At 51.8% G+C, this 13,615-nt stretch overlaps 1 protein-coding gene and 1 non-coding gene across 2 annotated transcripts in view; one reads left to right on the forward strand and one right to left on the reverse strand.

Annotated features, from left to right (window-relative positions):
- Positions 1 to 888: 888 nt before the first annotated feature.
- LOC127042372 (zinc finger protein 707-like) overlaps positions 889 to 13,615 on the forward strand; it is a 77,978-nt gene continuing 65,251 nt past the window's right edge. Inside the window, exon 1 of the mRNA XM_050935863.1 lies at positions 889 to 1,004. The gene's annotated coding sequence lies outside the window, so the exon portion shown is untranslated. The remainder of the gene's footprint in view (positions 1,005 to 13,615) is intronic.
- Positions 13,203 to 13,275, reverse strand: TRNAV-AAC (transfer RNA valine (anticodon AAC)). Its single transcript has one exon. It is a non-coding gene; the product is annotated as a tRNA-Val (tRNA).

Consider the following 13,615-nt stretch of genomic DNA (forward strand, 5'->3'; position numbering starts at 1 on the left):
AAGTGTAGCCAAACCCTCTCTAAGCCGACCCCTTATGAGAACAGCAGGGACTAGCATGACTAGATGTCCCGATTTTTGGGTCTTTTTCTTATATAGGTGCCTATTAACCCCACCCCCATCCCAATTTTTCACATTTGCTGTCGGATCACCCTAGCAGGGGTTGCACACAGGGCTGCATTAACCTTCAGGTGCTGAGGTTTCCCTCTCTCCATTCCCAGAGCCTGTGATCAGGAAACAGACATCAGGGCTCCCAGGTGCTGCACAGACCATGACTGAGATCAGACCCCATATTATGCAAGGTGCTGTACAAACCCTGGGCAACACTGAGACACCCAGGAGGTTCCCCTCAATTTCCCTGAGCCTCTGCTGCCCAACTTCTTCTGAATCCCTCTGGCTCACCCCCCCCCCCCACAAAAAAACCCACCTTTCCAAACAGTCCTTCTTTCCTTGCCCCCTGATTCTGGTTTCACACCCTGGGACCATCTCCTCTCTTTGTCTCTCCCCCTCCAGGTGAAGCAGAGATGGAGGCAACTTCAGCCACTGGAGTCAGCCTCAGCGAGCACTGCAGCCGGCCCCGGGGGAGGGGGGGTGTTTGCAGACACAGGAAGGGAGCAGGGGGTGCTGGGAAGAAGGCGGCAGGAGAACAAAGCTCAGAGACCCAACATGGGGAAATTCCAGGGGGCGGGGCTCTGACACATCCCAGGTGCGGGCAGCTCCTGGGGGCGGGGCTCTGGCTCAGCTCAGGGGGCGGGGCAGCTCCTCGGGGCGGGGCTCCAGCACAGAGCGGGGGCGGAGCAGCTCCTGGGGGCGGGGCTCTGGCACAGCCCATGGGCAGGGCAGCTCCTGGGGGCGGGGCTCTGGCACATTGTGACGCAGAGCCCGGGCTGAACAGCTGCTTCCTGGTTCTCCACGTGCTGCCAGCAGCGCTGGAGCTGCCCGAGCCGGAGCGGAGCCGCTGTTCTCAGCTGCAGCCAGGATCTGCCCCCGGCCCCGCTGGGATCCAGGTGGGGACAGAGACTGGGGCCCGGGGGTTCCCCTTGGTGTGGCTGGCGGGGGCGGGAGGGGAGAAGCCGGAGCTGCAGGCGGGGGAAGGGCGGTGGGACATTGTGACCCGGAGCCCCCGGGGAATGAGAGGCGCTGGGGGGCAGGAAAGTGACTCTGCCCCAGGGAGCCTGGGAGAAGCCTTGAAGGCGCCTCGGCCCCAGTGGAGCTGCAGGAGGATCCGCCCGCCCGCCCCGCTGGGAGGGGGGGGCCGGGGCCCGGCCGTCGTGTGGGGGGGAGGGGCGGACCCCGGGCCAGGCGGGGGGGGGCGGTGTATTAAATCCCTCCCCATAGCAATGTGCTACTCCCGGGCACTGCGCATGCCCAGTAACAGCCGCTGAAGCCGCTGCCCTTCCCCCTGCCCGGACCAGCCGTAACGTTCCGCCGGGCGCTGGGGGCGGGGCTGGAGCGGGGCGGGGGAGTAACAGGGAGCGTGGGAGGGGCGGGCGCAGAGCAGGAAATTGATGGGCGGGGGGGGTCAGGCAGCTGGAGGCAGGGTTCGTGGGGGGCTAAAGGGCACAATCCGGGCTGGGGGGAGGAGCAGGAGTTGAGCTCAGGGGGAGGCGCTGGCAGAGCCCCCCCCTTTGGTGTGAGGGCGGAGGTGTCGAGGGGGGAGGAGAAGCCGGAGTTGCAGGTGGGGGAGGTCACTGGGGTGGGGGTGTAGATCTGTCTCTGTGCAGCCAGGACATTCCCGGGGTGGGAGGGAGGTGAGTTAACTGGATCCTGTCCCTGTTTTTGCCACTTCCTCCCACACACACATTCTCTCAAGATTTCCCCTTTTCTCTCTCATTATCACACGTGGCTATAAAATCCAGGGAGATTCTCCTCTCCCCCCCGCCAATGATCAGCTCTCTAATTGCCTCTGATTTTCCCTTTTCTCTCCATACTTCTCAAATGTCAATTTAAAATCTCTCCGATGGGGGGTGGATTTTCCCACCCATTTTATCTGCAGCGATTTGTCCTTGTTTGGGTGGGAAATTGTTGCCCTGGGTCATTCCCCAGAACATGGCTCCCACTGGAGTGGGATGGGATGAGGTTCCCGTTCTCTGCCAGGGCAGGGAAGGGAAGGGAGGAGCACATCCCCCATGGAGACTGCCCAGACCCCATTTCCCAATTCCCCTGCGGCCCCCTTCCATTGTCCAGGGAGCCTTCCAGCTCCCCCCCCGCCCTTAAATCAGCTCCTCAAAGGGCTCTGAGCTGCTCACGTGAATGGTTGCCCCGTGGCCGGGGGGGACCATCACATTCTGTTTATGTATTGGACAGTCATATAAAATCCAGTCCAACAGTCCCCCTTTTCCACTAGTTATTTAATAGCAACATCAAATCCCCTCCGATCTTGGTGGTTTTCTCTCATGTTATCAAATGTCGTTTGTGACAGGGTTCTCTCTGCGTGTCTCAAAGATTGATATAAAATACCCCAAACATTTGCCCCACTTCTCTCTAGTTGTTTTATTTCTAATTGAATATGATGGGTTGTTTCCCAATGTGCTAAGATGCAGCCGCCTCTGGGGTGGATCCATGGTGGCCATTATTTGCTAGTGACAGCCCGTGGATCTTTCTTGCCCTCCAGGCCTTCCATTCTCCTGTTAAAGAAGCACTCCCCAGGCTCCCTCTGCCTGTGTGACTGGCCAGCAGGAGGTGGTGTTAACTTTCTAGCCACTTCTCACACTCTGTGAGGTAACACTTGCAGGGGCAGGGAAGGTGTCTGTGTGGGGAGATTGCAGCTGAAGGGGCATTGTGGTAGGGGGAGGCCTCTGGGTGGCTGGGCAGGGGGTACCCTAGTCAGGTTGGTGGGTTGTGGAGGTTTGGGGTTTTCGGGGGTGGTGGTTCTGATGTGCCCATCCCTGAGGCTATGGGTCCTGGAGGTGGGTATCGCTGGGGGCCTGGTGGCTGCAGAACAGTGGGGGTGGGTGTCTCTTGGGGAGGCGGGACAGAGGGTTAGAGGGAGCCTGGTTCTGTGCCAGGGGCTCTGTCTGTGCTTCCCCCGCTGGTTCCTGGTTTTGTTGCCATGCCCAGTGCACAGAGCTGGGGGAGGGGATCCCTGGCACTAGGTGAGGGCATGCCAGGGAAGCAGAGTGATGGGTCGCACTGTAAAGCATCAGGGGGTCACACTGGGCAGAGGAGGGGGTCCCAGGCAAATGTCAGGGTAGATCGTTCTGGAGGGTGGGGAAGTTCCTAGGCAGGCAGTGAGGGACTGAGTTCCCAGTGTGGGGGTGGGTCCCTTGAGGGGGTCCCTGGCTGCTGGGGGCTCTTGGTGGGGGGAACCCTTTGGGATTCCCAACCTGGCAATCATGGTGTGGTGGGGGTTCTCTGGCCGGTGGGGCTTTGAGGGGTATCTGGGGTCCCTGGCCAGGGACTCTGGGGGCTGCGTCCCAGGGAATATCTGATGGGATCCTGGCTGGGGGGTGTCTGGGGCCCCTGGCTGGGGGGTCTGGGCTCTGGGTACTAGGGGGTGTCTGGGGGCTGCTGCTAACCATGATCCTTCTCTCTGGTCAACTTGTACCAGAGTCCTGGCTCCTAGTCACCAGGTCACCAAGTCCATTCCCCAGTCACGTGCCCTGTCACTGTGATAACTTTCTGTCCACTTAGCAAACACTGTTAGTGTGAATTCACAGAATTTACTTTTCTCCTCTTTTGAAAACTGCAGGAACTTTCGGTTCCGTTTGGAAAATTTTTGCCCCCAGTCCTTGTCCTAGATCTGCGGGGGTGAGGGAGGTGGGAAGGGAGTCAGCACTGCCACACGATGGTCTTTTCCACAGCGTTCTGAACTCATTCTTTCTGAAATCCGGTGTCATTGAGACCGTTGTTAATCCAGAGTCACTGTATGGAAAGACAAGGAGTGATTCCAGATGGACAGTGGGTCAAATGAGATCAGCCATTCTCCCTGTGAGGAGGGGCTCCCATTAGCTGCTCTCCCCAGAGAGCTAAAGGAGGGAAGCTGCTCATACACTCCGTCCCTCTCTGCTCAGGATATTGGGGTTCAGCTTCCTGGGTCAGATGCTGCAGCCTCCATTGTGATCTGGGAGACCAGGCTTGGCAGCTGCTGCTCCCCCAGTGGGGCTCTGTGCTGGGAAGTGACCTTAATTAAAGCTTCTTCTCTGCCCGGCCCAGGGGATGACTTTCTGCAGCTGGTCCTAGCCCCCTAGGGCAGTCCTGGGCCCTGTTACTACTAAATTCTGAGCCAGAGTCTCCAGGTAACTGAAAGACCTCAGGGAATGTCCTAGGGTCTGGCAAGAAAGTGACTCTGCACAAACAACACCACCTCATTTCTCCTCCCATTAGCGGTTGCCAGGAGGAAATCCAGCCATGGGAGAGCAAAGCCCCCAGGAATGGGACTGTCCCAGCCAGAGGGGCAGGGAGAGAGGACAGGGGAAGGAGAGACTGAAAGGGGCAGTGGGAGAAATGAATGTGGGGGAGAGATTTCCAGCTCTCTAGTCCACCCAGACACATGTATTGCTGCATCCTGGGGCAGAACCACTTTCCAGTGAACAAAACAAGGATCAGACAGAGCAAAAGCCAGTTCCTGACTCCATATTCCCCCTGCTGGGGTGTGGCTGCCGTGGGGTCAGTGTCTGAGGGAATCCCCCACAGTGACTCCTTTGGTTCTGCTCTTTTCTAGCCTTGTGTTCAGAGAAGGGGTGAGGGGAGAGAGAAGGGAGGTTAAAAATGTGTCTGTGGACTTAGCCTGGCAGGAGGGGCCAGGTCTAAATTGTAATAAACAGATTGAGCATTTCCCAGCATGACAGAATCTAGGGTGTCTGTCTGCAGGGAAAGGGCCTGGGGGAATTGTGATGTGAAATTAACTAAAACCGGTTCTGAAACGCCCACAACTGCCCTTCTCCCCCAGACAGGCTGCAGAATGTTTTGCTCCAGCTCATCCCAGCCTGGCGTGGGACAGGGAAGAGAAATGGCTGCAGTGGAGTCAGTCCAGGTAGAGATTATCGGGGGGTTGCTGGTGGGTTCCTGCTGGAGGAAAGGGAGAGCAAATACACCAGAGGTGGGAAGGTTTGCAGAGTCTGGTTTGGAGGTTGGAGCGGGGCAGGAAATTCACAGCGTGGGGAAAGGAGGAGGCCAGGGTGTGGCAGACCTGCTGGGAGTTATTTACTAAGTGGCCTAGATTCTAGGAACAGACCCAGGAGGTTTGGAGGTGGAAATGCCCTAATTTGTGAAGAGAGAAAATAACCCACCTACATGGAGCTAGTCAAACTGACCAGACTCCTAGTGCTGGAGCCTGACCTCATTAACCATCAGCTGCTGTGAGATATAAAGGGGACACCCATGAGTCAGGCTTATTGGAGCTGCCTCTCCCTTCATATCCCACTCCTCACAATGAGGAGGGTGTTGGGCATCCTACCAGCGAGCTCTCCCTGGACCCTGCTAGGGGCTCCATCTCCTGTATCAGTCAGTGGCTAGTAGGGGGGTGATGGATATGCTGGGAGAGATAAGGGGCTCTCTCTTCATCCCCTCACCCTGGCATTTGCTGGATACTCTGAGCCAGGTCGAGGTGGGACTCTCCTGACTATGATCCACCCAGAGCTTCCATTTGATTCACTCTTCTCTGCCACAAATAGTGGGGCTGTGAGTGGGGCAGCAAGTCCTTAGTGTTGGACTCTTACTCTTTCAGGGGCTGGTGACCTTCAAGGAGATGGCTATGTATTTCACCAGGGAAGAGTGGGCTCTGCTGGACCCCACTCAGAGAGCCCTCTACTGGGATGTCATGCAGGAGAACTATGAGACTGTGACCTCGCTGGGTAAGGGTTCCTGTCCCTTCTGTTCTTGGAAGGGGAAATGAAGAGTGAAGGTTCACGCCACCCCCACAATGCCATCTGTACCCTGTCCTGTTTCAGCATCACCCCAATAGGCCAGTGACACACATAATACCAGAGACCCTCCTCTGCTGCAGAACACTTTGGGAACAGAGCACAGGAGCCGTATTGCACAGTGTCAAATATCTCCTGTTTGCTCAAGTGAAACTGGGGGTTAGGTCTGGCATAACTGTCCCATACCCCTAATCATTTTTCTTGCCCTTTTCTGAACCTTTTCCAATTCCAATATTTCTATTTTTGAGATGGGGTGACATGTGCATGCAGTATTCAAGATGTGGGTGTATCATGGATTTATTTGCTGTTTTTACAAATATGATCTATGAGATATTCTGTCATATCTATCACTTTCTTAATTATTTCCTACATTGTTCACTTTTTTTCACTGCTGCTGCACATTGAGTGGATGTTTTCAGAGAACTATCCACAGTGACTCCAAGATCACTCTCTTGAGTGGAAACAACTAATTTAGACCCCATCATTTTGTATGTATAGTTGGGATTGTGTTTTCCAATGGGCTGCACTATGTGCTATCCTGTCATCTAGTACTGCTGAGATCCTGGATTCAGTAATATCCCTGCCCTTCCTGTTCCTTTTCTCCACCGAACCCCGCCAGCCCATGCTTCCTGTTCCCAGCTTCCCCAGGATTCTCGCACTGTCTCTGAACCTCTCTGTCAGCAAGAAGCAGTGCCAGGGACACTTGCCCTCTGTCTGGAGTCTTCGATTTCTGGGACATGGATTTACTTTCTCTGTGTTGTAAGAGGCTCTGTCATAATGAGTGTCTGTGATGTTACCCAGAGTACAATCTGGACTGTTAAATAGCTGTACCTCAGTCCTCCAGCATGGGGTGCCTTTTCCACTGTTTTCCCGCGAGAACAGCCCCTCTTGGCCAATTAACACACAGTCTCCAGCATGTAACTCACTCCCAGCTACACAGTATTGAGTGCTGCTAGACAGCCACTCATGAATTACACCTCAGGAGAAAACCAGCAAATTCTCAAGTGCCCAACTTTCCCCCAGAAATGTGCATCTTGCACTGTCCAGCACGCTACTGAACGACCCAAGCTCATATGAAGTCTGTCATTTCATCAGCGGAAAATGACATGCACCAGCTTGTTATCCCAAACAGAGTTTCCAACACACTTCAATCCACACATACTGGTTAGATGAACAATAAACCAAGCTTGTTAACTACCAAAAACTAAAACTAGGCCCAGTCCATGAAAGGGGCACTCCCAGGAGAGACTGTATAAAGGCTGGAACATGAAACACCTTTGTAAACCTGAGACAGCTGCCTTGGGGACAATGACAGGGAGAATCCCCCAAAGTGACTCCTTTGTTTCTGCTCTTCTCTGGCCTCCGATTGTTCCTTCCAACGTGGAGTACTTTGCACTTGTCTCTACTGAATTTGATCCTATTTACTTCAGATCATTTCTCCCGTTTGTCCAGATCATTTTGAATTTTAATCCAATCCTCCAAAGCACTTACAACCCCTCCCAGCTTGGTGTTGTCCGCAAACTTGATACATGTAAGAGAGAGACTGTTACTGGGAGGGTATCCCCATGTGTCAGAGGGTTACACCCTGGTGGGAGGGGGCTAGGCCTGTACTGGAATAAGGTCACTCTGTGCTTCACAGTGTGCTAGAACCTAGAATGTGCATTAGCAGGGGAAAAGCTGGGGGGAATCGGCTTGTGGAATGGACAAAAGCCTAGTCTGAATTCTCACACCTTGCCCTTTTCACCCCGGCAGGCCAGAGAATAACATCCATGTTTCGCTGCAGATCATCTCGTCCTCCCAGGGGCAAGGAAATGGCTGCAATGGAGCTGGCTCAGGTAAGAGATTATCAGGGTGGCGGGCTCTGCTTGGAGGTTGAGGAGCAGTAAATGCATAAGAGGGTGGGAATTGCTAGAAGTGGTGGGAAGCAGGAAATATCTCGGGTGGAGAAAGGGAGGGGACAGCATGTGACAAACCTGCTGAGACTTGTGTAGTGTAGGGCGTGATGGGTTGTCACCCCCAGGAGGCAGTTTGTGGAGCTTCTGGGAACTGCTGTGTCCTCTAACCCTCACGCTGGGCTGGCCCTTCTCACACTGCTTTGCTGGAGATTTCGCCAGCCTCTCCAGGGCCTGTTATCACCCAACACAACAGCAGGTGGCGCCATGCAGCCAACTAAGCTACCTGAGTGCGTTACCTAAGCCACTCAAGGACAGATAGAAGACAAGAGCCAATTTCCCACTCCCTAACCTTGCACACTTGCTGTAGTATAAATCCAGAATGATACCATCTTATAGTGCACAGGGATCTCTATAATACAAGCTCATTAATGTAGTTCCCCTTCCCCTCGATATGGGACAGATGTGCACAACAAGCTGAGATTTTCCCCAGACACGTCACTCAAAATACGCTGGTTAAGATAAAGCATCAAACAAGTTTATTAACTGCAGAAAGATAGATTAAGTGATTATAAGTGATAACAAACAGATCAAAGCAGATTATTTAGCAAATAACCAAAACTCAGACTAAGCCTAACATACTAGATGGATAGAATTTGAATTAGCAATTTCTCACCCTGACTGATGGTACAAGCAGTCCCCCAAGTTTCCATACACAAGCTAGAAATCTCTTGATCCTGGGAGCAGCACTTCCCCCACATCCGTTTTTGTTTCTCAGGTGTTTCCAGAAGTTCTCTTGTGTGGAGAATGAGGCCAAGAGATGATGTCACACCCCACCTTATGTAGCTTTTCCATATGGTGGGAACCTTTTGTTCCAAACTCAGTTCCTAGTCCAGTTTGTGGAAAAATACAGCTACTAAAATGGAGTTTAGTGTCATGTGGTCTGGTCACAGGCCCTGCTGAGTCATAGTAGCCATGACTCATAGGCTGGCTGAAACATTCACAGGAAGGCTAAGCTCTTCCACAGTCCATTGTCTTTGTTGAGCCATCAGCACTGTCTGGCTTCTTCATTGTTGTACCTGAAAGGCTCATTGTGGGTGTTACCCAGAGTAAGCACATTTGAAATACAGATACAGAGTCAATATCCATAACTTCAGATACGAACATGATATGTGCACACAAATAGGATAATCATATTCAGCAAATCAGAACTTTTCCAGTGACACCACACATGATGCATCTTCTACAAAATAGATCATAATTATGTCCTAATCATATTATAATCATACCACTATGATGAATATGAGGGTGTAGTGTCAGATAGGTCCTAATTTCAAGGCACAGGAGTTGGGAATGGAACTTCCCCTCTTTGTGGAACAGGAAATAACCCTCCAGCCAGGGCTGGGACAACTTCCCAGACTCTCAGCGATGGAGCCTGAATCTACTGACATTTCATTAATTACCACCAACCCCAATCTTTGTGGCAACTGTAAACTTTATCAGTGATGATTTTGTACTCTCTTCTAAGTCATGGATAAGAATGTTAAATAGCACAGGGCCAAGAACCAATCCCTGCAGGAACCTGCTAGAAAGAAATCCACTCGATCATGGTTCCCCATTTACTATCAGAGTTTTTAATCTATTTAATGTATGCCGTGTTTATTTTGTATCATTCTAGTTTTTTTTAGTAAAAATATTGTGCTAATCAAGTCATGTCCCTTACGGAAGTTTAGGTATATTACATCAATACTATTAGCTGCAACCAAACTTTTGATCTCATCCAATAAGGATATCCCGTTAGTTTGATAGGCTCTATTTTCTCTAAACCTTTGTTAATGGGCACTACAATTCTGACCTTCTAACTTCTATTCTTTATGATTGACTTCCCCTTTCTTCCATATATTTTATTTGGAGAGTGCTTGGATTCCTACCAGGGAGCCACTATCAGGGTCCAGAGACAGCCCCATCTCCTATATTAAGCTCTGGCTAGTAGCTATGTGATAAATGTGAAGACCCTGCTTCTGTCTGTCAGATGGGAGACACAAAGGTTCTCTCTTTCTACCCTCTGATGCCTCCTGGCTGCTGTAAGCAAGGTGGGGTGGGACTCTGTTAACATGTGCCTCCCGGAGCTTCCATTTCCCTGGTGCTGCTGTTCCGTGAATAGTGGGGTTGTGAGTGGGTCAGCAGGTACTGAGTATTGGACTCCTGCTCTTTCAGGGGCCGGTGACCTTGGAGGAGGTGGCTGTGTATTTCTCCAGGGAAGAGGGGACTCTGCTGGACCCCACTCAGAGAGCCCTCTACAGAGATGTCATGCAGGGGAACTATGAGACGATGGTCTTGCTGGGTAAGGATTCCTGTCCCTTCTGTTCTTGGAAGGGGAAATGAAGAGTGAAGGTTCATGCCACCCCCACAATGCCATCTGTACCCTGTCCTGTTTCAGCATCACCCCAATAGGCCAGTAACATACATACTACCAGAGACCCTCCTCTGCTGCAGAACACTTTGGGAACAGAGCACAGGAGCAGCATCACACAATGTCAAATATCTCCTCTTTACTCAAGTAAAACTGGGGTTAGGTCCAGCATAATGAACAGAAGCTTCCTACCCCCAGCCTTCTCTCAAACCCTGAGCCTTCTCTACCCAAACCAGAATGTGCTTGGGGTGTAACAAGCAGGCGGCTGGAGTCAGAGCTGCCAGTCCAGGGTTACTTATCATACAGACACTCAGTGCGTCCTTGAACGCTGGCTGGGAGTATCCAGACAGGGGAGCTCCAGCAGCAGAACACTGAATCTCACCCAGGATTACAGATGACACAACTCCTCGCCGATCTGGATTGCACCCCAGCATGTGAAAATGGCCTAGGTTGGTAGTGACATTTCTTGAGACATGGAGAGTCTTGCTCCCATATCACCAGGTGTAATAAAAATAACAGGAAAGGCCAAATATGGAAAACTGATTGTTCAGCTTGCTTTTGACCTGCATCATATTTTGCAGTATATTCCAATAAGAAAATTAACGTGCAACGTATGTGTCATTGTTTGTGGTTTTAAGCTGTAAAAGGCTTGTGTGATTTTTAGCTCAGGAACAGTATTCCAATAGCTGTCGCCCCCTGCGTGCTTGTAACCAAGAAAAGAGCCTCAGGCTGAGCTGATTCAAATATTAATCCTGTGGTCGTTTTCCACAACAGCCTCAATAGGTCCCTGTGATGGAATGTAAGGCTACATCTAGACTACCCACTGTATCGGCGGGTTAAAATCGATTGCTCGGGGATCTATATATGGCGTCTCATCTAGACACCATATATCGATCCCCGAACGCGCTTATATCAATTCCGGAACAACACCAACCCCAACAGAGTTGCTGATTTGACAGGGGGAGCCGCGGACATCGATCCCGCGCGGTGAGGATGGGTGAGTAATCCGATCTTAGATATTCGACTTCAGTTACGTTATTCACGTAGCTGAATTTGCGTATCTAAGATCGATTTCCCCCCGTAGTGTAGACCAGCCCTTAATGTCTTCACACCTTCCCCCTGCAGGAGAATGACTGTTTGACCAGCTGTTTGCCTTGCTGTCTCTGAGGAACTGGTCTGTGGGTGTTCCCCAGAACTGTAACTTTTTCAGTAATATCATACTGTAAAATCTCACAATTTTACATACAGTGTTACTACACATTTTAACAGGAGGATAATATTCAGTAGGTTATGCGTTTTCTAATGATACCTCACAAGCCATTTTCCACTAGCAGGGTCTTCTCTGTTCACAGAATTTCTGATAGTTTGATGTCTGCTGGCACTGGATATCACTATTTTGGCATCTCTCTCTCTGTCTCAGTGAGCACCCGCTGTGGTTGTTGAAAGTCTGTGATGGGATCTTTGGGATGCAACTGAACAGTGGGACCCCTGAGCCCTTTGTCCCACCACCTGGGCTCCCTCTCACACATGTGATGCTGAGACAAGCTGTGAATCTCTGGCAGATATTGCACTTACACAGACATCCGTAGGTAGGGACACAGCCAACTGAATTACATGAATGCTTCTGCAGCCACTCATAACACTAATGATAGAAAGTCGCCCCCCCTACAGCTCTGCAGCCTTGCACCCCTGGATCATACCATCTTGCCTTAATCAGAAGCCTGATCAGTGTGAGTTTATTACACAGGGTCCACCCCTCCCTCACTGTGAATAGTACATGAACCAGCCTTGTAATGGAGCTGAGATTTCCCAAGAACTTCAAGCAAAATACACCAGTTTAAGTAGAGCATAAAACAGATTTATTAACTACAGAAAGATGGAGTTTTAAGGATTATAAGTGGTAGGAATAAAAGATCAAAGTAAATTACCATGGAAATTAAAGATAAATTCACAATCTAAACTTTACACCTTATTACACTAGGGCATAGTTCAGTTATGCACACAGGAAGGCTTAATGCTCGAGCTGCTGCACATGCTGGGCAGGCTTAAGGTCGGGCTCCCCATGGCAGGAGAGAAGAAGACTCGGCCCCTGGAGGGGCAGGCTGGGGCTTCCTGGATCCCATTTGCTCACAGCCAGCGCCCTGCCCCCACTCCCAAGTCATCCGTGGCGCCCCCAGGTCGGCCAGAATGGAGCAGCAGTTTTCACTGCACTACGTCCACTTATGGCTTACAGGCAACTCCCAGACTCACCACAGTCCACCATCTCGGCCAGAAAGGAGCCCACTCAGCCTCACCATTGCTGCTTTTCCTTCCCCCCAGAACCCCGCTTCTCCTGGGCTGCAAGTAGCCATCCCTGGGATGCCAACAGGCAGCCACAGGGGTCTGTCTCTCAGCAGCCAACCGCACCTCCATGGGTTCAGCCCTCAGAAGGGCAGGTGGGGGTTTCCTGGATCCCAGTTGCTCACAGCCAGCCCAGCCTCCACCTCTAAAACCATCAGTCATGCCCCCAGGTTGGCCATAAAGGAGCCGCCATTCTCCACTTGGACTCAGCTTTGCTTGTTTTCCTTTCACCCAGAACCTCCCTTCTTCTTCTGGGCTGCAAGTAGCCACTCCTGGGAAGCCAAGAGGCAGGCACAGGATTCTACCTCCCAGCAGCCAACCACACCTCCCCAGGCTTTGCAGAATGAAGGGTGGTGCTCTACTAACCCCACAGCTTCTTCCCTGCCTTCCTCAGCTCAACTTTCCTCTATTGCCCCATTCCTGCCTCACTTCCTCCTTTGGCCAGTCACGCAAAGGAGCCCAGCAGGAAGTGAGAGCCTCTATAGGCCAACCTCCAACAGCAGAGGTGGCCAAGCCACAAGCCTCCAAATGGTGACTGGCCTAACTACTCTAGGTTCTCCAGCCTGACACCAAGGTGCTTTCTCCACTGCTGTCAGCATCCTCTGTCATGCAGGGGTTGGAGTTATCCCAGGGACAGGCCAATAGGAGGAGTGCCCTTTCTGAATAACAAGGGGATCTGGGAAAAGGAAGCCAGCCTGTTTCTGCCTGGTTTTGAACCAAGGACCTTTTGCGTGTTAGGCAAATGTGATAACCACTACACTACAGAAACTCCACCTACTGGGTTGTTGCTCACTCTGGCACAGACTGATGGACAAATCTAGAGAATGTGGTGGTAGCCCCTCGATAGGTCAGCTGGCAGGGCAGAGGACTGGAGCCAGCACTCAGGAAGTCGTCCTTACCTCGCCCATGTGACTCCAGCTTGAGGGAGAGCTTCTTTTTCTTCTCCTTGCTGACAAAGAGCAAGAGAAGAATGAAAGGTCAGGTGGGCCAACTCGGTGCAGAAGCCCATGCTGTCTTTTCCTGCTGCATAGCCTGAAATGAGGGACTCGTGGCAGTTAAAGGAACTGCTGCACTCTCAGAAAACATCCCGCCCGTGCATAAAGGAGGAT

This window comes from Gopherus flavomarginatus, unplaced genomic scaffold (genome assembly GCF_025201925.1).
Source record: "Gopherus flavomarginatus isolate rGopFla2 unplaced genomic scaffold, rGopFla2.mat.asm mat_scaffold_37_arrow_ctg1, whole genome shotgun sequence".
Taxonomy (NCBI): Eukaryota; Metazoa; Chordata; order Testudines; family Testudinidae; genus Gopherus; species Gopherus flavomarginatus.